Genomic DNA, 24,482 nt, shown 5'->3' with positions numbered 1-24,482 from the left:
GGGGGCTGACTTCAATGTTGATACCTTGTAGGATCCTGACATGACCTGTTAGTCTTCTTGCTTTACACAATTGCTTTCCTGTTATTTCAATTAGGTGCCAATGGCTCCCAGCTCCACATCTCTAGTCTAGATTGTTCTCCTAAGCACTAGACCTGTATACACTTGAATGTCTAACTGAAATCTTACGTGTCAAGACATCCAAAATGAATTCACGATTTTGAAAAATGCCTTTAGAAGGCATAGTGCTGGGCTGTTTTTACAGATGGAGTCATTAATTCTGTGCTAGAAATAAAAGGATGATAGCTCTAACTTTACTAGCTTTATTGGTTGCTTTGCTTAACAAATATTCTTAAAGATCTACAATTGGGACAGATCTATGGGAAATATAAAGATGCTTAAAATAAGGTTACTCTCTGCCCAGAACTTATGGTTAAGTATGGAAGGAAAGGAAATTAAGCTATATTTTATCAGTTTATGGTGTGACTGGGACTTTTGCATGCCACGTAATTTAATCTTCACAATTCTTCGGGTGGGCATTATTGTTGTTGTTCAAGTGAAGACGTGAGACTCAAAGATACTTCCAATATCATGCAGTGAGAAATGGTAGAATACAATTCACCCCAGTCTACTACGTTACTAAAATCCAGGCTTTTTCCTTCACACCACCTGACTTAGAATTTAGGGATCATTCAGTAGGAATACCCAAGGTAGGGACATTACAAACTCTCTCAATATCTAATCCATAGAGTATTTATTTTGCCCCCACCAGACTCTTTTTAATCCCAGTCTTTTCTACCCCACTACCTGGAATCTGGAGCCCACTTCCAACTTTTCTCTGCCATTATTGAAAGTAACCATGAAAGAATTTTTTTTTCAAAATGTTAAAAAAAATTTAACTGACACATAAAATTGTATGTATTTATTATGTATAATATAAAGTTTTGAAGTATATATATACATTGCAGAATGGTTTTACTTGATTATTTCAGTGGACTGGATGTTATTTGCTGACTTACTTATTGTGTCAGTAAAGGATTTCCAGAGAAACAGTACCAACAGGTTGTATGTGTAGATATGTGTGTATATTTCCCATACAGAAAGAAATGATCAGAAATTGGCTCACATGATTGGTTAGGAAGGCTGGCAAGTCCCAGGATCTGCAGGATGAGTCAGCAAGCTAGAGACCTGAGAGAGCTGACAAATGAGTTCCAGTCTAAATCAGATGGCCTGAGAACCAGAAGAGCAGATGGCATAGCTCCAATTCAAAGGCGGGTAGGCTTGAGACCCAGGAAGACCTGATGTTTCAGTTGGAGTCCAAAGGCAGGAATAAAAGCCAATGCCCAGTTCACAGGTCATCAGGTAAGAAGATTGCTCTCTTACCTGGGGGAGAGTTAGCCATTTTGTTCTATCCAGGCCTTCAACTGATTAGATTAGTCCCACCAACATTATAGAGGTTAATTTGCTTTATTCAGTCTTCTGATTTAAATTGTGGTCTCACTCAAAAATGCTCTGATGTAAACACCCAAAATAATGTTTGACAAAATATCTGAGTGCCCCACGGCCCAGTCAAGTTATCACATAAAATTAAGCTTTACATTTGTAATACAGAAATTATATCTGGAGATTAGTAGGTGGCATGATTCCTGCTGTCAAGGAATCAAAGAAAAGAAAGATGAAAAAAAACTTAATACTGCATCTTCTCAGTGGGTTACTCAAATATCTGTTGAATATGCCCAGTATATTATGATCCCAGCCCTGGAGAGAAAGGGCACTTTACAGTTTTGGTGATGATGATGATGAAGTGTAAGTCACTTAAATACTCGACAGTTTTATTTATGGAGTGAGTTACTTCCTTTAATGCTATTTTATAGGCAACAGGGAAAAGTCTGCAAACATATTTTGGATAACATACAAGTTTGTCAGGGTCTTGAGTTACTCAACACTCAAAATGTAGGCGTACCTTATGTTAACACGGAACATTTACACTTTATGCAAGCAGGGCTTGGGGAAGTTTTTAAATATCTGGAAAACAGACTTTGTATTAAGATGTTTATACCAGAATGATGAGTATATCACAGTTTTCCCAGGAAATGGTTTAGTAGACAAGGTTGATTCAGAGGCAGCTCTTGACATAATGGAAGTCTTTAAACCTTGGAGTCTACTGTTGCAGGAATGTGGGGCAGTAAAATCAAGGGTGGACAGCATCTGTGTTCTTACCAACTTGCTTAAAGTTCAAACGCTTCTTCTAGTGTCAGACCAGGGAACAAACCCTGGACCTGAGAGGGGAGCTGTGAATAGCTACACTAAACAATTTCACTTTGGCAAAGTTATCCACCTGGAGCACAAAACTACTAGAACTTTGTCTTGGCCATTCTAGTTGGCAAATTAAGAGTCAGATGCTGTGAAATTAATTTTTGGCAATCAATCTTTCTCCTTCTTCTCTTAATCCGAGTCATAGAATTATATCTTACAGTTGAAAACACATTCAGAGGTTGGCTAGTTTCTCTGCCTCTCATTATTCATAATTTGGGGGTTCATTAGATCTGGTTGGGCCACATATCTCATCACGGGAGTCTCCATTTTAAGATGCTGTGAGTGTAAAACTTCAGGGATGTTTCTAATTGATCCTTTCAGTAGAGGAAGTATTTTCTCAGTCACATATATGCCATTGGTAGAAGTGGTTTCATTCTTTCTTCTGCAATGGCAGTTTTAAAACATAGAGGATTTACTCATTTCATTTACTTCTTCATTTAACAAATATGTGTTAAATGTCTGAACACTGTGTCTGGCAGTGGAAACAAAAGGTGATCAAAAACAAAGAAGGACCCTGTCCTTACGTTACTAACAGTTTAGGAGTTTATCAGTAATTTCCATTATAATCTAATTATTATTTAGATCTTTTACATTTTATAATAACAGCAGAATGAGAAAAATAGCAAAAGAAATGAAATTTAAAATTTCCCTTCTGCTGTCTTATTTTGACTTCCTCCATTTAAAAATATTTCTTTCATGTAATTGTCTTATGCTTACCTTTAAACCATAATGTTAATTATGGTGCACATTTTGCATTCAACTTTTCCTGTCTAAATGATCTTTGCAGACTCTTCTCCATAAGTGTTGTGTCACAAGTATTTCCCCTATTAACATCTTCAGAACGATCACCTTTATAAATACAGGTAACTTGCCATATAATTAAATATGCTTTTATTTGGGGACATTTAGTTGTATATAGTTCAGCAATAAATAACATTGGGGTTGGTTTCTTTTTTCTTCTCTTCTACTGTTTCTTTCAGTGACTAAAGAATTGGAATTCTATATATGAGAGTAATGAGATGTTTTTCTTCTGTATTAAGCAAGGTGAGAGATGGACTGATATTTTGGGGTCACTCAAATTTATCCTATCCAATCTATTCTAGATTTATCCTAGAATTCCAGTTGGCTAGAAGAACTAGTATGAAGCCCAAAAGGAAACCAAACACATTTTGTAATGCGTGATGCAAACATGTTTTTCTCTTCTTTTTATTAAAAGTAAAAAAAGAGGGATGTATGTGTGTATATATATATATATATATATATATACACACACAGTCATAGGATTACATATACATGAAAAGAGACATTGAAACCACTGACAGTATTTCAAAATATATTTTTTCAAGTTTAAGTTATACTTATCACATATTTATGCTGGCTTGCTGGAATTCTGAAATGTGAGTTCATCATTAAAATGGCTATAATTTCTTATAATACAGAAATAATTATTTTTGGCCAATCTTGTGATCATTCCCATGTGTGTTAATATCCCTTCCCTTGTCTTCCTTTGTGTAAAAATAGGTATGGACTTACTGGAAGAAAAGTCTGTGCCATTTTACCTCTCTTGGGTTGCTTCTTCAAAGGGTTGTGGATGGGGATGTCGGGGTGGATATTCCTGTTGAGAGTCCTCATGTAGCTATCACAGGAATGTCTCTAATGGAGGACAGGCAGGATCTAATGAACAGCAGGATGCAATAAAGCTGTTAAGTTGAGCCCTGCATGGTTCTGGATTTCAATTATTCTGTGCGGCTGATGAGATTCTGAATTACCAACAGCTGCTCATTTGCTCACTTTCTTGTCTGCCACCGCTGCCAGCAGCTGTTCTTTCTTACCCCATATCCAGATGCAAACAGCTGTTCTCTCTTTCTTTACAATTGTTAGCAGTGGCTCATTTTTGCCCCAAACACATGGACACCTGCAGCAATAGGAATTGTATTTTTCAGTTGTGAGGAAATGTTGGACAGCTTCATGAAGGTTGAATGGAGTAAGGGAAAGAAGGAATGAGAAGTGATTAGATACAGAAGGAGCCTGTGTTGGTAAGCCAGAAGGTGGATAAGATAATTCTAGTTATTCTTCAGTGGCTGCATATGTCTGTGACAATGGATACTTGTAGTTCTTCCTTACCTTCCTTCCTTTCCATTCACCTTGGAAAGCAAGGAGCCATCACTAACAAACAAATCCCAGGAAACTGAGCACTTAGGAAAAAATTATGATGGTGCTCTAATGACTTGGTTTTTATTCACTTATTTAAGAAATATTTGTGGCTACTAGTACATGTCAGGTACTGTTATAGAGACACAATAGGTGCTAAATAAATGAGTATGTTTCTATGAATATGTTCACACATAAATACAACTTATCAGTTCTGACTCTGTTTATGATATGAAAAACCAACATTTTAAATGAATTTTGTTTGTTTAATTCAGCCCTTTTCCTCCCTGCCATTAGGATTGGGGACCTTTGGATTATGTCGTTGATCAAGAAATATTCCTGGTTCTCATGTCTCTCTCTTTTTGCAGGGACTAGGGTGAGAAAAATGTAAAGAAGGGGGAATAGAACTTAAATTTATTGAGCACTTATCCTATCTCCAGTACTGTGCATTGTTCTTTACGTAGGTTTTCTCATTTCATTTTCATCACAAAGTTAGGAAATCGGCATATTTTCATCTAGCTGATAAGGACACTGAAGTTGGAAGTGTGAAGCTGCTTACCTAAGGCCATATGGTCAGGGAATGATCCAGGATGGGACACAGACTCTCTCGCCCCAAAGCACAAGTTCTTTCACTCTATCCAGCTTCCACATGCTTTTCCTTCCTCTATTCAGGCTGCAGAGATAACAGTGATAATTGGGTTTAATACCTTAATTGTGGAAGCAGATATATAATTGATCTAAAGGCTTAATCTTCAATTGGAAATTGGTCCAAATGTTACTTCATCATTTTAAGCTGCGGGACAGTCATAAAAGATGAAATAAAAGGAGAGATGTTAGGGCTCATAGCTCAGGTTGCTATCACAAATAAAATCTCTACACCCTCGGGCTCTTCTCTGTTAAGAGGGTTTCTAAAGAGTATTTGGCCAAAGTATGGGAGGACTTAATATTCCCATTTCACACCCTAACTTAATCCATTAGTATCCAAACAATGTTAGCGGTTATACTTGGGGATATTGAGTGGGAGAGAACTGGCTGAGGCTCTAAGGAAACTTTCTATGGTTTAGGGAGCCATTAGGAAAAAGCTTCTTATTCTTGTAAAAATTTCTCAAACTTTCAGGGCTGGGTTCCTGTGGCTGGCTGATAGTCAGCCTCAGTTAGATTCTTGCCAAATTGAGCATCAACAGCTCATTTGGCTTGGAAGAAAAAGAAATGAGAAACAACTGACATTTGTATACTTGAAATTATGAGCTGTTTCTCTAACAAAGAGACCAAACACTTTGGGCTTGTTTTCCAGTAAACATACACACTGAACAATCTGGCCGGCTAGCAGCTGGCTGTGCATATGTAGGGCATATGTGAACACATATGGATGCATAAAACTCACATATGTTCACTTAAAAGGACACTGTCAAGTCATTTTATGGCTTTTTTTTTGTTCTCTGGGCTCTATTGTTTATAAAATCTTCTTAGAAGCTTAAAAATACAATTTTTTTCCCTACTGATTTTTTGTTCTTTCTTTCTTTTTTAAAGCAAGTATTTGGAATGGCAATCAAATAAATGGAACTGGTTCTATTTAATACCTAATCCTACTTAAGCATACACAGCAAAGTACATTGTCCGATCAGAAGTAAAACACTATGAAAGAGACAATTCCTTATGAAGAGAAAAATAGGCACATTCTGTCTTCAGAGGAGACGTTTCAAATTAAATAGTACTTACAAGATTATTTTCTGGCATTCCAATGCTTTTAGTGTGTGTTAGATATTTCATATGGATATTAGTGACTATAATAAATCATATTTTCTACTTTCTAAAATATATTTTAGCAATATTCTTCTAGCTTCTTTATTAAGTAGAGGTCTTTTTAAAAAATCTCTGCTTTGGGCAAATGCTGTGAAGAATCAAATCAAAATAGCCCAACAACCTGAAAAGATGCTAAAAAAAATCACAAACAGAAAAACAAAAAGTAAAATAATAATAAGTTATCATTTTACACCCATCAAGCTGAGAAAAAGTAAAAAGCAAAACTGTACATAGCAAGTGAAGATGTGAGGGAAGGAGTACTTTCATACGTTGCTGGGGAAATGGGAATTTTAAGCAGCTTTTTGAAAGTAAATTTGGCAACATTTCATAAATTAAAAAAATATATACTTACGTCCGTACCAGTGCATAAGGATATAGACAACAGCAGCATTATTTAATGTGGCAAAAATAAAACCAAGTGAATGCCCTTCAATAGGGACTGTTGGTGAATAAATTAAGGCATATTTATACCATAGAATATAATATAGCCACTCAAAAGAGCAAAATGGAGCAATACCAGTTGACTTTGAAGAATTACCACCTGGTATTGTTGAGATAGAAAAGTAACATGTATAGAAGAACATATGAGTCTACATTATGAATCAATGACCAAAACAACTTTTGTATGTATTCATTTGTCTCTCTATAGTCTATCTATCCATTTGTATAAGGTTATATGATGGAAAAAATATGAACAGATACATACCAGGTTGTTAAGGTGGGTTTTCTGGAAGGGGTTGGGGGAATTGTGGTGATGGTAGGTGAGGAAGCTAAACAAAAAGGGAAGAATCTAATATAGGCAAAATCCAGTAAGAAATGGTCATATTTATGCAAAATTCTGTGTGTGTACATTCAAAGGAATACTTGAAATAATAAGAGATCATTAAAATAAAGACATTCTCATCTTCTACCAGAATCTCCATGGATAACGATAAAGGAGGATGTGACAGTTCCGACAAACTCAAATAATCCTGGAAAAAACTGAACTTGAGGGTTGGCTGAAGGTTTATATGAATTTCCCATGGAAGAACAAGATAAACAGGTTGCATTCAATCATTTCAGGGTACTGGTGCCACCAAGTGGTGTCTGGAGCAATTGTTGGTGGCATTTTATTACCCCACTAGTGACAGAACCTCTTGGCTTACCTATGCCTTCCATGGTAGTAAACAGAATGGGGATGTTTACTACCCCCCGTGGAGTTCTCCGTGGAGAGAAGCACACACCTGTGATCCTGGCACTCAGATGAACAGGAAGTATGAAAAAAATGAGTATGAAGCAAACAGCTTTGGCCCTGGAATCTGATCTCACCTTGGTTTCTCCTGCTGGCAATTGCTCTACCATGCCTGACCTTTACCTATCAAGTCCCTTGAGATGTGTTCAAAAGTTTATAACTACTTGGACCAGTGTCACAACTTGTATATCTTCTTTAACTGCTTTAACTGTGATTTTAGATAATGTCTCATATAGGTTTTCTCTTTTTATTGCTGCCATCGTGGCTTGGCCTTTCCTTATGTCTTCACTGGTGTCATAAAAATGTTCATGGGCTTTCCTAGCCTCAGTCTCTCTCTGCTCCAATCGAGCCATAACCCACTTCTATGCTAAGCTTCCTGAAGTTCTGGTCATTTAACAACACTACTGAAAAGCCTTCAGCTGTTTCTCTGTAACTACTAGCAGAGTGTGACCTCAGAACTCAGCACAGACTTTTAACAGGGTGACTCTAATGTCTCAATTTGCCCAGTCCCAGTTTCCTTCTATTGTCCCACTGTAATCATTATGGCTTTCTTCATTTTCAACATTGTCCTAGTTTAGATATTACATTTTATGGATACCTGAGCTTTTATCTACTTAGTTCTCCTTCCTCTAATATATTAGAGATATGCAGGCATTATGTGATTTGGTGGGCACCTGGTGTTGATGAGTCCACAGCTCCAGGCCTCTACAGGTCAACTAGTTTTATGCATATATAAGTAGGCTAACAGAAGAAAGTGTAAAGTTTGTGGTGGATAGAGAAATTGGACTCAGAGAGGGCTCATATCTGAATTAGAACATCTCTGTGTGTGTGTGTGTGTGTGTGTGTGTGTGTATGTACTTTGAACATTCACAAACTAAATATAAATTATTTGGGATTTATCACCCTATTTAAATTTTATTTTCTTCTGTAATTTATATAAAGGCAGTTTTTGAATTTTAGTAAGAAAATCTGCCTTTACATTTTTAACTAATTTATTTTTAATTTGTATGGATACATTATAGTTGTACATGTTTTGAAACATATGTGACACTTTGATGCAAGCATACAATGTAAAATCATCAAATATGGGTAGTCGGGATACCCATCACCTCAAACAATTATCATTACTTTGTGTTGGGAACATTCCAATTCTACTCTTCTAGTTATTTTGAAATATACAATGAACTATTGTCAGCTAAAGTCACCCTAAGTGTTTGTGCTACCAAATACTAGATCATATTCCTTCTTTCTAACTGTATTTTTGTACCCATTAAGCAACCTCTCTTTATCCCTTCCTCTCCACTATTCTTCCCAGCCTATTTTTTGGCTCCCACATATGAGTAAGAACATATGCCATTTGCCTTTGTGTCTTTGGCTTATTTCACTTAACGTAATGTCTTCCAGTTCCATTAATGTTGTTGCAAATGACTGTATTTCATTCTTTTTATGGTGAAATAATATTCCATTGTGTATATATACCACATTTTCTTTATCTGTTTATCTGTTAATGAGCACTTAGGTTGATTCCATATCTTGGCTATTGTGAATAGTGCTACAACTTTTGTATTTTTTATGTAGCTCTTTTAGTGGATAAGAAGAGCACTATTTGGGACCTAATGAATATCACACTCATAATTCATTACCAAATGAGAAAAATATTCAACTGAGTAATAATACAGTCATGCTAAAAATTTTGAGGAGTTTAGAAACATACTGTGTGCTTTTTTGGCACAAAAGGTCATGTGCCTTATTTATCCAACAATTAGTGCATTGCTTGGTGCATAAATACAGTTGAGTAGAATTTGAAGCAGACTGCAAGTTTATAGAACTGAAATTTGGTTACTGCATTCTGGTTTAAGTATTTCCTATGTGTGCTACACTGTGGTGTTAACAATCTGTTAATGGTTGAATGCATACTATTAAGGGAATGCTTTGTCCTTAGCTCACCATCAGTAGGAATGCACTGTGAGTTTTTCCTAGAGTTGAAAAGAATTCGAGCTCAGCCACCCATTTTCTCTTATTCAGTTCTTTTTTTTAACCACTTAAATATATTTTCAAGACAGCCAGAGTCTGTGTTCTTGAAAAAGATTTTGTGTAAGAACTAGTTGACCTGTAGAAGCCTGGAGCTGTGGCCTCATTAACACCAGGTGCTCACCAAATCATTTAATGCCTGCATATCTCAGATTATCTTGTGCAGCTCTTTTGCCTTCTTTTCTGGCCTAAAGTTGAGTCAATCTAAAGTATAGAAAGTTGGAATTCAACCTAAGCTACTATTTAACTAGCTGAGTGTCATTCACCGACAGTCATCCGTTTGTTTCCTGTGTGTTCCTCCAGGTGCTAGGACTTCCTGGAGAAGGGTGTCCACACACAGGCCAGCTTATGCTTGTCATGTTAACCCTCACTGAGTAAACTGCTCTCTTTACCTTCTTTTCTTCAACTGATTTTATGAAACTTTTTCCTGATCACACCATCTTCAGGAGGAGAATCAGGCTTTGGACATAATGGCACATGCCCTGATATTCAGTACTCTGCGTTCCATTGGCTTTCTTTTATATACTTTTTCTTTTTCTCCAAATGTGTATTTAATGGAACTGCAAACTTAAATACAAGGGCTATATATGTATGCTTCATTTTCTGTAAAGATGCCCCATATTTTGAATTCTTTCAGGTAAAGGACTGTATATATATTGTATAGATTCTGAGTCTGCCTGGATTTAAATCCCAGCACTGTGTCTTAGCAGCTTTTTGACCTTGGACAAATGATGGAACCTCTCTGTGCCTTACATTACTTATCTGCATTGTGGGGCCAATAATCTATCTTCTGGGTTTCAATTTTATTTATTAAGAGCTTTACTGAAATATAATTCACATGGTATAAAATTCACCCATTTAGAGTGTTCAACTCAGTGTTTTCTCGTGTGTTTACAGATTTGTGCAACCAACCCCACAATCTAATTTTAGAACATTTTCATCATCCCCCAAAGAAACCTTGAACCCATCAGCAGTCACTCCCCATCCCTGCTCACAGTTTTTTATGAGGATTAAATGAATTGACACATGAAAAGCACTCAGAATATTGTCTGGCACCTTGTAAGTGTTCTCTATTATTATTGTTGATATTATTATTATCAATACCGTTACTATTATCTTTGTACCCTCAGCCAACATAGCATCTGATGCTCACTAGGTCCTTGCTGAATAAATGAGGAAATGAAAGATGAAACATTACATCTTCAGCATTTGAAGTAATAGTGAGAGAAATGCCCAACATTATGAATACTGTAGACATGATCCAAGTCACAATAGGATCTGTGTTAGCAGTATTTTACTGAAGAAAGGTACATTAACACAGGCTTTTATCACAATGGCTCAGCATGATGGTGTCATATAAGAACCAAAGAAAGTTAGTCCTAAATCTTGAATGCCAGTAGGTAAACTTGTGACCAAGGGAAAGCTACAGATGTTGCTTCTCTGCATAGTTACCTACAAAATGAAATTGTATTCAACGAATCACTTCTAACTTCATTCCTCTTTCTAACATCCAGATTGCTCACCAATAAATGTCATGAGAATTGTATATCATATTTGTATATTGCATTCATTTATGATTTTATTTGTTGACAGTTCCCAGAGTGTATCATGTTCCCAAAGAGAACAGAAGTGTGGATTATCTCCATTCTTTATTTTTCCAATGACTTTCCTCTGCCTATAAGATGAAGACCAAACTCCTTGGCCAAGCATCCAACACTCTTCTGGGTCTCTTTGCTTGTGGGGTATCTATCCTCAGTTATCTTGGAAGCCAAACAACAGATGTTACATTGGGGGAATATCAGCAGGTTTGGGGGACTGTTTTTTAAGATGTTCTTCCCTGCCCTGACAAAGTTAGGCAATTATCTTTTGGAAATTTCAATTTTGAATAAAGAGAAGGAATGATTGAACATACTTGAAGGTGATTTACTTCAGGCATATATTGTATGTTCTTTTGCTGACATATTGTAGATTCAGGCACTCTAAGGGGTTTGTCCATTTATTCCTACAGTAGCCCATCCTTATTTGTGGTTTCATTTTCTGTGGTTTCAGTTTCTTATGGTCAGTCATGGTCTGAAAATATTCAGTGGAAAATTACAAATATAAACAATTAATAAGTTTTAACTTGTGTGTAGTTCTCAGTAGAGTGATGAAACCTTGTGTCCTTCTGCTGAAACCCCTCAGACATGAATCATTCCTTCATCCAGTGATTCCATGATGTAGATGCTGTCTGCCTAATGGTCATAAACGTTGTCTGCTACTAATGTCCAACCATTAACATCATCATGGCTCAATGAACCAGGGTCATTAGAAGCAAATAAACCTTCCTCTCAGGTTGCTTCAGAAGGTAGTAGTAGCCTAATGCTACAGCACAATACCTATATTATTCACTTTACTTCATTATCGCAAGAAGGGTGAATACAGTACAAAAAGGTATTTTGAGAGAGAGACCACATTCATGTGTTTTATTATAGCATATTATTATTAATATAATTGTTGTACTTTATTAATAGCTGTTAATCTTTTACTGTGTGTAATGTATAAATTGAACTTTATACATATGTAAAGTTTATATATATGAAACATATATGTAAAAAATATAAACATATACTTTAATTTCAATGGTTTTTGGGATACTGGTGGTTTTTGGTTATATGGATGAACTGGGATACTGGTGGTTTTGGTTACATGGATGAATTGTATAAAGGTGAAGTCTGAGTTTTAGTGTATGTATCACCTGAGTAGTGTACATTGTACACAATATGTAGTTTTTTTTATCCCTCACTCCCCTATCTTTCTCCCCCATCCTGAGTCTCCAAATTCCATCATACCACTTATGTCTTTGTGTACCCATAGCTTAGCTCCCACTTACAAGTGAGAACGTATGGAGTTTGGCTTAATTTGAGTTTAATTAGATCCTATATATTTATTTTTGTTTTTGTTGCATTTACTTTTGGGGCCTTAGTCAAATTTTTTGCCTAGGCCTGAGTAAAAAAAAAAACAAAAAACAAACAAAAAAAAACTTCAGCCAAATTAAATTTAAAGGAGTTTAATTGGGCAATGAATGATTCACAAATTAGGCAGCCCCAAGAATCACAGCAGATTCACAGAGACTCCCATGCCACTATGTGGTGGAAGATTTATAGACAAAAAAAAAGGGAAATGACGTACAGAAATTAGAAGCGAGGTGCAGAATGGCTGGATTGGTTACAGCTTGGTGTTTGCCTTATTTCAACACAGTTTAAACACTCAGCAGTGTATGAATGGTTGAGGTATGGCTGCTAGGATGGGCCAAGACTCAGCTATTGTTACAGGCACATACTCCTAAGTTACGTTTTCAATCTTATCTACCTATTAAGCTAGGTTGCGGTTCATCCACAAGGACTCAAATATAGAAGTACAGAGCCCTTCTCAGGCCATATTTAGTTCTCTTTAACAATTCCCCTTTTTTGGTCATTTTCTCAGTTTTGAGAGATTCACAAAAACTTCAGTTATTGATGTCACTATCACCATTGTAAATGTACTTATTTGGTCTTGAAACCCACTGGGAAATAGTAGAACAGTGAGTTTTGCAAAAGGTAAGAACAAGGGCTGAGTAGAGGGTAACTTTCTTGCTGGAACGTTCTATTTACAGAAGAAAAACAAAACCAAGTCTGTTCTAGGATCTACATGTTTCCTTAAAGTCTTAGTTTGATTATGTCACGTTTAGCTTGAGTAACTCTATTTTAGTTCAGTTTGGCCTGTTGGGTCCTAGTGCATGAGCTTAGTCCAAAACAATGGCCTCCTATAATTTTGTTTTAAAAGTTCACCTTTTTTGGTTGGGTTCTTACTTAGGTGAGAGTGTGACCAAAATTTAGGGCCTTAGCACCACTCTCTGTTGCCATTATTTTGGGTTTCCTGTCTCAGCACATCATTCATAGGTTATGGTGCCCTTATGGGCACATATTCCTTTCAGCTCTTATCATTCCAGTTGAAGAGAGACCATTTGACATTCTACTGATGGCTGCATGCAAACATTTAAAATTTTTAAGAGAATATAGCACATCAGGGAGACTATTATTAGACTATTGGGAAGATAATAATACCAAGAGTTTGGAGTATGCTCCTTAGCCAGGGTCCCCATAAAGCAAACCACCTAAAATTAAATAGATTAAAGAATGAGCTGGATGAAGAGTCTACTTGCTTGACTAAGTGGTCTTTTCATTAATCCCCTACAACTGAATTTTTATAATCTACTTTTGATGTTATTTCTCCATAAGCCACAAGTGCCAACAACTGCACAAGTATTTTTCTTTTTAGCCAACTCTATTGTTAGCATAACTTTCACAAGATAATTTAAACTCTGTTGTGTAATGATAGCCTTTATAGTAGAATCTGCTATAGAGCCTCTTATGAGGGATGCATTTCTAATTATTGCCTCTTTTATTTTAAACCATGGAAAAAGGACCAATTAAATGGTGTCCTTCTAGAAGAATAAAGGGCTTCTTGCAATGTTCTCTTTAACCCATGATGTGGGTTAAGAGGAGTTTTGACTGATTATGAGGCAATGTATGTACCACTAAAGTTTCTCACCTACATGGGGCCTTCATCTTTTATCTATCAAAGTATAAGGTTATTCATGTATAAGGCTGGGTGCAAAATCCTTCACAAATAAAAATATACCCTCTAAGTGCACATAATAGACCCCCTTTCCATTTCTATTATTCACAGAAGAATAAACAAGTAAAAAATATTCAAAGATAAGAGTCTCATGATAGTAGAAGTCTTGATTCGTGATCTTGGGAAAAGCTGTTCACATCAAGTATTCCATCTTCTTCTGGGGAGAAACTTTCTTGGTTCATTTTACCTTAAGGGTTCCAATGGGTGTACAATTCCAAGAGTATGGAGGGACCCTTCTCAGTTGTTTGGTTATGAATCCAACGTACAAGGTTCCAAAGTTTTGTTGCAGTGTGGATGGCAAGGAGAGTCTTTCTCTGATGGTCACAGAATATTCAATCTTCAGGTTCTAGATTGTGAAGGAATTGATTGTCCTCAGTGAACCATAAAAAGCTTTATTTACCTGGTGAAAATATACTGTGACATAATAATTAACTTTTATAACAAAAAACATGATTGAAAATGACAATTTAACAAAATATCTTTATAAATGTTTAAATGACCCATCAGGCAGCCAAATATACCTGAAGGTTTGATTGTCTTCCCAGGAATATAGAACCAAACATTGGTTTTAAACTACTTTCACAATTTGTAAGTCACCATATCAATATATTCAATTTAAATCATTTTATTTTTTTCCATGATGAATTGTGGAATGCAGAACCTTTAATAACACAAGTTTTAAGGACTCAGGAAGGACAAGGAGGGTGCCCTGGTTCTCCATGAGTCCATACTTAACACTGGACTTATGTCCTCTTGAATACTCGTTGTTTCTCCAATTTAGGTGCATAGCATTGATAACTAGTGGGTCATTATAGGTAAGTTGACTTACACCATGGAGTTCAAATTGTATATGTAAACAATTTCAGTATTGCCTGGTTTAACGTGAAAATCTGGCAAAGTGTTTTCTTGACATTTAGTTAATTTTTTTGTTCTACTTGGGTTAGCAGTTTTATACAAGGAAATTTGGTTATTTCTGTGGTGCACAATAACTTAACATAATAACCATGATTATGACTGATAGCATATACTCAGGCATATTAGGATTTTAGAAATCCCATACAATTTTGGAACATATATTAATATCATTCACTAAAATATAACTTGAAGATTAAACATTATTTTTATTTTGACAATGCTTCCCATGTAACTTAACATGTTAAATAATTCTGTTTACCTCTCTTTTGGATGCCGTCTGTAGCATTACAAAGTTAAGGGGTCAGAAAAGACCATTTTGAAGCTGAAATTTGATTTTGGGAAACCTATTAAATATGTTAAAGATTTAAAACACTTGATATTATGAAATGGAATTCCAGGTCACCATAAGTCATTCATTTTGTCAAAATGATGACTCAGAAATGTTTAAAAAGGCAAAAACCTTTACTCATTGATAGAAGGAAGACTTAGCTTTCCACACAATCTGTCTTTTGTCTTTCTCTTCTTTTTCTTTTCTCTTTCGTAGTATATTTAAAAGGCAAACAAAACTCTTTCATTATCTTATCTTTTAATATTACTTGAAAATCTTGTTTAAGAAAGAAAGCCAAATTTCACCCTTGCATTAGCAGACTATTAATGTCAATCCCAATTTTTAATAAAACCTCATAGACAAGTCTACCCAATCTTAATCAGTTTGATCATATGGCAAGATTTTTATAAACCTTTTATAACCCTTTAAAAATTTTTGTTAAAGAGCAGATTAGTGCTTTAAGAAAACTCTCTTGTGCTTTTATTTTGATGTTCAATTTACAGTAAAACCAAATAATACCCTTTTAAATTTAGTCAATATTTTCACACATAGAATTCCTTTTACAAGGTTAATTTTTACAAACCTTCCACAACTTGTTTTAACCTTCAGCTTTATTTAATTTAACACAATCATTTAACCCTTTAAACTAGGCAAAAATTTACATTCTCATGCCTTCTTATAATCTCTTACCAAAAACACATTTCATTCTCCTCATACACCATGCATGTAAACCTATTTTTTCAGTAGTCCCAATTACATGTTATAATGATAATGCTTAGTAACTTTCACTTTTGGTGCATAAATGTTATTTTATAAATCCTTTTATAAATGGGCTTACATTGACCATCTATGACATGTTTGGACTTTCTGACTTGTCCTAAACATCTCTCTTTTAAACAAACAGTCATTTTACTTTAGCTTTAGGACCAGAATTTACCATAAAGATCCTTCCTTATATACAATCTCTTTTCTTTTATGCCTTCTTTGCATAGCTAAGGGGCATGGCTAATTTCACATGTCCCCAGGGCTTACTTAGAATTTAATGTCTCCAAAATAAATTCAACAATTTTCAAAAGTCAAAGAAGCAGTTTATGACCTTAAAGCATTTAGCAAACTTAACATCTGACCTGCATAATTTAAACCAAATATTTACACTTTTGAAGACATTTTAATTTTACCAATAATCTTTTAAACTGTCTTTACTTCCCAAAGAATACTAAAGTTACATGAACTAAATAAAAGGCATTATACTTTTTACATTTCTGACAAAATATTTGATTTAAGCACTTATTAAACCAATTAGTTAAAACTCTTTCACATATAAACATTACACACACAATACGTATATAAAACTACCTAGACAGACAGAAGATTACTACAGTAGTTGTAAAATTTTTCATTTGCCAGTTATTAATTTTCTTAATTGGATTATTGGCTTTCAGATGGAGTCCTTGGAAAAACAGGTCCAGGAAAGGGTCTCTGGTGCCTCCTGTTTTTTCCAAGGAGTCTCAGGCTGTTAGAGCCTGAATATCCACTTTTAATTAAGCTGACTTTTAACCATAACACTCTTTAATAAAGTCCTTTTAAACATTCTTATTACTTGACTTTAGCCAGGCCAAATGGTCAATATTTCTGGCTTTTTAACTTTATTGAAAGTAACCTCACAGGTGCTTTGAGACAGGGAAATTCAAGACAGTTTGTAGAGGGGACTATAATTTTAAAATGGCAAAGGTCACCCAAATATCAATTAGAAAGTTTCATCCCCTAAGCTAGGGATTGAAACCTGAACCCAGGCCACCATTGTGAAAAGAGAAAGCACAGCCACATAGTTACAAGGTCAAGCTCCCAAGGACATAACTGACCAGTTTGTTGGGCTGTCTTGAACAGCAGGCACATGGGGTTTTAGGCACACATTTTATCCCAAGGTACCCACCCCTCTTTGTGACAGAACAATACAGAAAGCCACACAAAGCACACCAGATTCACTATAGCTTAAGACCAGACTCAGATTTTTTTTTGTATTAATCCAAACTGTACAGAAGAGATAAACAGTGATTTTTACCATTCATTCAACTGGTTTGCACAGAGAGAGAGTCAGAGGCCAGAAGTCTGACTGGTAAGAAATTCTTACCCTTTTGCCAGCATGCCAGACTTCTGGGTTTTCTTTCCCTGAGCAGCCCTAGTGACCTGACTTGCTGCACCATCCCCTGGGGGGCCAAGCCACATCATAAAACAAAATTATCTTTTTTCATTCTGGCCAGAGCAAAATACATTTGACAAGACATAGACATTTGTCACTTTGCTTAGCACCCAATATCAAATGGCAAGGCTTAAATTTACCCTCAGATGGGCCCTGCCATCTTTAATCCAACCTCTGACTAGGAGTTTCAACATGTGGTCTCTGGGCAACATGGTTGCCCTGAGTAATAAAAAAAAGATAAGAGAGAGAGAGAAAAAAAAGCATTACCTGTGGCAGGAAGGGGAAGTGAAGACCTCAGGGAGGCCAGAGAAAGACCCACCCATTGCAGCGACACTGAAAAGTTCCGGTGGCTGCTTGTTGGTTGTGACAGGATCTTTTCCAGCAATCCCATCAGCTCTCAAGTTTCCCCTTTTAGGAAGGAAAAAGCTCACCATGTCCTGTAATCCTGTACATGCCTAATCCTATCACCGTTAGCCATCAGCAAAGAGTGGAAGGCAGATTAATCCAAAGAGAATAACAGTTAACATCCCATAGGGCCAAACCCGTTCTTAGCCAAAGGGGACTTTACCAAGAGCCCTTATTTTTAAATGTACTTCAATGCATTGTAATTCATTCAGAATGTTACACTGTAAGTTATCTTTAGTAAGATTTTACCATTTCTGTAAGACTTCACTGCATCCAAGACCTAATGCATAGACCAGAAGGAACTCAGTTTTCAAGAGATTAAGGATCCCATTTTACCTAAAATATTGGCTTTACTCTTAGGTTCTCCCGATTAACTTAGCCAATAATTTTTCCTACTTAGGCATGCAAGAAAAATGAAACAAAGGAGTAGGACACAAAAATCCCTGTGAATTTTCAAAAGCCGTATTTTATGACTCCTGCAATATTACTGCTAACTGCCAGTTCCTTTCTGACCCAGTCAGATGTAAGAGGTCTCTAATTGGATCCAAGCCAGTTAATTCCCAGATCAAATCCATTCCTGGACCCAGCCCAGTTGCTGTCACAACTTTCAAACCCAGTTTGGATCAGAAATTTACTCAAAGAAACTCCAATGGCTCAAAACACAAATATGTGGCTCTGAAATCCGAGAGAGCACTTACTCATGATCCCCAGCCACTCTGAGACATCAGTGGACACAAATGGGTCCTGCAGGTACCTTGCTTGTTCAGTCAGTGCTCCTGGGGGTCGCTAGAAGCTCTACTTCAGTTGCTGCTTCTGACACCATCTGATTAAAGAAAAACTTTGGCCAAATTAAATTTAAAGGAATTTAATTGAGCAATGAACAATTGGTGAATTGGGCAGCTCCAGAATCACAGCAGATTCACAGAGACTCCAGTGCAGCCACGTTGTGGAAGAAGATTTATAGACCAAAAAAAGGAAATGATGTACAGAAATCAGAAGTGAGCTACAGAATGGCTGGATTGGTTATAGCTCAGTGTTTGCCTTATTTCAACACAGTTTGAACACTCAGCAGTGTATGAATGGTTAAAGTACAGCTGCTAGGATTGGCCAAAACTCAGCTATTGTTACAGGCACATACTCCTAAGTTAGGTTTTCAGTCTTGTCTACCTATTAAAAGCTAGGTTGCAGTTCATCCACAAGGGCTCAGATATAGAAATACAGAGTCCTTCTCAGGCCATGTTTAGTTTGCTTTAACAGGCCAATGCCAAGAAGAGTTTTTCCCAGGTTGTCTTCTAGAATTCTTATGTTTTTAGGTCATAGATTTAAGTCTACAATCCATCTTCAGTTGATTTTTTTAATATGGTAAAGTATAGGAATTGAGTTTCATTTTTCTACATGTGGCTATCCAGTTTTCCAGAACCATTTATTAAATAGAGTGTCCTTTCCCCAATTTATATTTTATATGCTTTGTTGATGAACAGTTGGTTGTAAGTATTTGGCTTTATTTCTGGTTCTCTGTTCTGTTCCATTGGTCTATGTATCTGCTTTATACCAGTACCATGCTGTTTTGGTAACTGTAGTCTTGTGATATAATTTGAAGTCAGGTAATGTGATGCCTCCAGATTTGTTCTTTTTGCTTAGGATTGTTTTGGTTATTTGGGCTCTTCTTTGATTCCATATGAATTTCATGGTTGTTTTTTCTAATTCTCTGAAAAATGATGTTGGTAGTTTGATAGGAATTCCATTGAATCTACAGAGTGCTTTGCATAGTATGGTCATTTGCATATTTTTCTTTCTGCTCCATAAGCATGGGATGTATTTCCATTTTTTTCTGTTATCTACGATTTCTTTCAGCAGTGTTTTGTAGTTCTCCTTGTAGCAATCTTTCATTTTCTTGGTTAAGTATATTCCTTGGTATTAATATTTTATTTTTTTGCAGCTTCCATAAAATCATATTGGTTTAATTTCAATTTTAAAAATTTATTAAGACTTGTTTTGTGTCCTATTGTATGCTCTATCCTGGAGAATGTTTTATATACTGATGAGAAGAATGTATATTTTGCAGTTCTTGGATAGAATGTTCTGTAAATATCTGTTACATCCATTTGTTCTAGAGTGAAGTTTAAGTTCATTGTTTCTTTGCTGACTTTCTGCCTGGATAATCTTTCTAGTGCTGTCAGTGAATGCTGAAGTCCCCCACTATTATTGTGTGGCTCTCTATCTCTCTTCTCAGGTCTAGTGGTAATTTGGGATCTCCAGAATTAGATGCATATGTATTTTGGATTGTAATATCTTCTTGTTGCAGGAATCATTCTATCATTATATTCTATCGTTATGTAATGTAATAATCTTCTTTGCTTCTTTTTTTTTTTACTATTATTGCTTTAAAGTAAGTGACTCCTTGCTTTAGTTTCTATTTGGATGGAATATCTTTTTCCTCTCCTTTACCTTGAATCTATAAGAATCCTTACGTGTTAGGTGAGTCTCTTGAAGATAGCAGATATTTGGCTTGTGATTTTTTAATCCATTTTACCAATCTATATCTATTAAGTGGAGCATTTAGACCATTTATGTTCAACACTAATATTGAGATGCAAGGTACTGTGCCAGTCGTTACGTTGATTGTTACCTAGATACTTTGTTGTTGTTTTTTTTGTTTCATTTTGTTATTGTTTTCTAGGCCATATGGGTTTGATGCTTTCAGGAGTTCCATTCTGGTGAATATTGACCTTTTGTTTCAAGATTTAGAACTCCTTTCAGCATTTCTAATAGAAGTGGTCTGGTAGTGACAAATTTCCTCAGCATTTGCTTGTCTGAAAAAGATCTTATTTCTTCATTTATAAAACTTAGTTTTGCTGGATACAAAATTTCGGGCTTACAGTAATTCTGTTTAATGAGGCTAAATATAGGACCCCAAGCCCTTCTGCTTTGTAATGTTTCTGCTGAGAATTCTGCTGTTAGTCTGATAAGTTTTCCTTTATAGGTTACATGATGCTTTTGTCTCACTGCTCTTAGAATTCTTTCTTTCATGTTGATTTTAGATAGCCTGATGAATATATACCCTGGTGATATCCTTTTAGCAATTTATTTCCCAGGAGTTCTTTGAGCTTCTTCTGTTTGGATATCTAAATCTCTAGCAAGGCCAGTAATATGACCTGTCCTCAAGTCTCCTAGCAGTGGGTAACAGCACCAGCTGTGATGGGGTGGCAGGGAGTGACATAGACTTTGCAAAATTCCTTGGTTATAAATAGCCTTAACATGTTTACTTTCTCAAATGCCAGGTATAGTAGTAATGAACAGGTCCTATGGACAGACTCACAACCTCCTGGTTAGCTCCCACATATGTAGCAAGGCAGTTCTTACTCCAGCAGCATTCTACCAGCAGCAGCTAGCTAGGTTCCAGGCAGTGTGTGCTCAGAACCCAAAAGTGCCCCATGCCATAAATCCTCCCTAGGGAGACAGCAACTGGGGCTTTCAGGCCATGCACCTCTTGGTCTGCCACCAGCTTTTGCATTTGTGGCTGTAGCACACTTCTCACTTGCCCTTCAGTTCTGGCCAAGGAAGTTTCTCCCCACCTGAGATAATATTGTGAATCTCAGTTGAGAGCTTCTCTCAACCTGTGACTACCGCCTATGCTACCTAACCAATTTCTGGGAGATTACCTATGAGGTAGGATCAGGAATGGCTTCCCTCCATCCCCACTAGAGACTGGGAGTACATGCAAAGCATGTCCCAATGCCACTCCTCACATACTCCCCACCGCTCACTAAATCAGCTCCTATGCTGGGCAGGGTTAAGGCCTCCCCATGGCCTGGACTGCCAGGTTCTCTGATGGGAATGTATATCCCAGAGGCAGTTTATTTCCCTGTCATACTCTCAGGACTCATAGTTTTTTGACTGGCTCACGGTGTAGGCTGCAGCCCACTGCTTCTTTCAAACGTGTGATTTCTTTCAGTTTTCCTGTTAAGTTCCTGTGTTGCTTCTTGGAAAAAAGTTCACAATGTGAATCTCTCCATACTATTTTGTCTTTCCAAGTGGGAGAGGTATGCTAACAATGCCTTCAATCTGCTGTCTTGAAAAAAAAAATGTGTGTGTGTGTATATATATATATATATATATATATATAAACCTTAACATAGGTATGCATGTATAAGAATAAACATAGCATAAATAGTGTTTGGTACTATCCGTGGTATTAGTCATCCACCTGGGGTCTTCAGATGGATGTATCTCTCAAGGGTAAAGGGAGGATTACTGTTTTATCTAAATTCCTTTAACTATCCTTGATTTTTTCAAAAACATGCTCATTCAATGTTTTCTTTGCTTCTGTATGCCATCCACTTCCTTCTCATAAAGCATCTTTTCCTTGTTCCTCTACTCTTTGGCTTAAGTTGGCAAGAATTTGGTTTTGTTGTCTACATCCAAACTACTCTGATGCAAAATCATCTCATGATCCAAAGTAACTTTATCTAGTTTGTCTCATTTGCTGGATCCCATCTTCTCTTTTAGGTTCCTAAAATGTGACATGCTTTCTCATGGCATCCCAACAATAAAATCTTTCTCTCTCTCATCTGCCTAATGAATTCGTATTCCTTCAGTCCTTCTTCACACCTCTTTGCAAGGCCTTCCCTGGACTCTTTCCATGCACAGTTATAGGCTCTAATCCTATTGCATCCTTTACATAGCAATATTGAGACAACTTTTATTATGTGTCCAAAACCATTAAGCATTATACATACATTAACTAATTTAATTCTTCCTACTACTTTACAAGGATAAGTACAGTTATTACCCCTTCATTTTATAGCTGATGAAACAGGAGCATACAGGTTTAGTAACACCCTGAAGCCCAGCTAATAAATGGCACACCTAGAACCTGAACATAGCCAGTCAGGTTTTGAACCACTGAGTTGCACTGTCTCTCAGAGATCCCTTTTAAATTTGTTTACATGTCTGTCTTCACCTCAGGCTGAGGGATTTTTTGCTTTGTTCAGCTTTGTAATTCCAGAACACAGCATGAGCCTGGCATATAAGAAAAGTAAATAAATGAGAGAATGAACCCAATTTCCCTTGGCTATTGTACTTAATCTTTTATTTTGTGGATGTAATTACAGTTGACCCTTGAACAAAGAGGGGATTAGGGACACTGTTACCTCATGCAGTCAAAAATTTGCATATACCTTTTGAGTATCCAAAAACTTAACCACTAATAGCCTACTGTTGACTGGAAGCCTTACCGATACATACATAAATAATAGAGTAACACATGTTCTGTATGTTATGTGCATTATATACTATATTCTTACAATAAAGTAAGATAAAGAGAAGAAAATGTTAAGAAAATTATTTAAAATAATACATTTATAGTAATGTACTGTATTTATCAATTGTGAGTTTATGCTATCTGTTTACAAGATGAATTATCTGTCTGAAATGGAGGGCGACTGCAGCTGCAGACTTCACTCTATGGTACATATCAAGAAATTCAGCTTTTTCTTGTAATGCCATGACTGTTTTCCACTTCTTGGAAACACTTCCAGCATCACTAGTAGCACTACATATGGGAACCGTGGTGTTGTTATTCAAGATTTAAGATACTGTACTAAATGATGAAAAATATGTGAGAACTGCAAGAGATCACTTTTTACTGCAATATACAGTTTACTGGAGAGATGCACTGCTCAAAGTCACTCCGCATTTTAAGCCAATGCTTGCAACACTTGAGTTCACCCCAGTAGCAATGGGAGGTGGCTATGAAATTATTACAGTTGTGCAGTATGTACTACAGTTAATTTTATGCAACTGTGAGTTAATACTGCATCTTTACATTTGTTTACATTTCTCTAAACTGCAAATGACACACAGACCCTGTGTAAGGTCTGTGTTTGTGTGTGTAAGTTTTGATAAATTTTAACTTTAAAAAATTTGTATATATTTTATAGTATTTAATGATAAAATAGACGTATTTTATGCATTCACAACATATCTTTTTCTTAATTTTTCAGTATTTCTAGGCTATACAGTTGTCTGTTTTTTTCAAATTGTCACATATCTCTAAAAAATTTTCCAATGTATTTATTGAAAAAAAAATCAGTGAATAGGTGAACCCACACAGTTCAAACCTGCTTTATTCATGGGTCAACTGTACTTTATTTTCTCATTCTAAGATGCATATTTTTAAAAATATTTATGAAATTAGAAAATATGTTACAAATGATGTATATTTTTAATTGGGTGGCTCCCTCCCCTTCACCCTGCTATCCTGAAAATCTGATATTAATATGGCACATTTCACAATTCATGGCCTCATCGAATCAAGAAAATATGAGGATCATTTTGTTTGCTGCCTTTTGCCAAACCATGGGAATTGAGCTCCTTCTTGTTGGAATTTCTCTTCTGAAACATCATCTGTATCTGCCTGACTAACTCTTACTGAGTTGGGTTGCTCC

At 36.2% G+C, this 24,482-nt stretch overlaps 1 protein-coding gene and 1 long non-coding RNA gene across 3 annotated transcripts in view; one reads left to right on the top strand and one right to left on the bottom strand.

Moving 5' to 3' along the window:
- The window catches only part of TSPAN8 (tetraspanin 8), a 254,741-nt gene that overhangs the window by 155,356 nt on the left and 74,903 nt on the right, over window positions 1–24,482 (top strand). The window contains exon 1 of one of the 2 annotated variants that reach the window (XM_054663406.2): window positions 17,423–17,544. The exons of the other annotated variant lie outside the window; for it this stretch is intronic. The gene's annotated coding sequence lies outside the window, so the exon portion shown is untranslated. Of the gene's footprint in view, window positions 1–17,422; window positions 17,545–24,482 lie in introns of those variants that run through there. 2 annotated transcript variants of the gene reach the window in all.
- LOC107967573 (uncharacterized) lies at window positions 14,267–17,359 on the bottom strand. Its single transcript, XR_001708115.2, has 2 exons — window positions 17,291–17,359; window positions 14,267–14,531 (listed from the first exon to the last, which is right to left on the bottom strand). It is a non-coding gene; the product is annotated as an uncharacterized LOC107967573 (long non-coding RNA).

The sequence above is a fragment of the Pan troglodytes genome, chromosome 10 (genome assembly GCF_028858775.2).
Source record: "Pan troglodytes isolate AG18354 chromosome 10, NHGRI_mPanTro3-v2.0_pri, whole genome shotgun sequence".
NCBI lineage: Eukaryota > Metazoa > Chordata > Mammalia > Primates > Hominidae > Pan > Pan troglodytes.
This window is presented reverse-complemented; position numbering and strand designations above follow the sequence as displayed.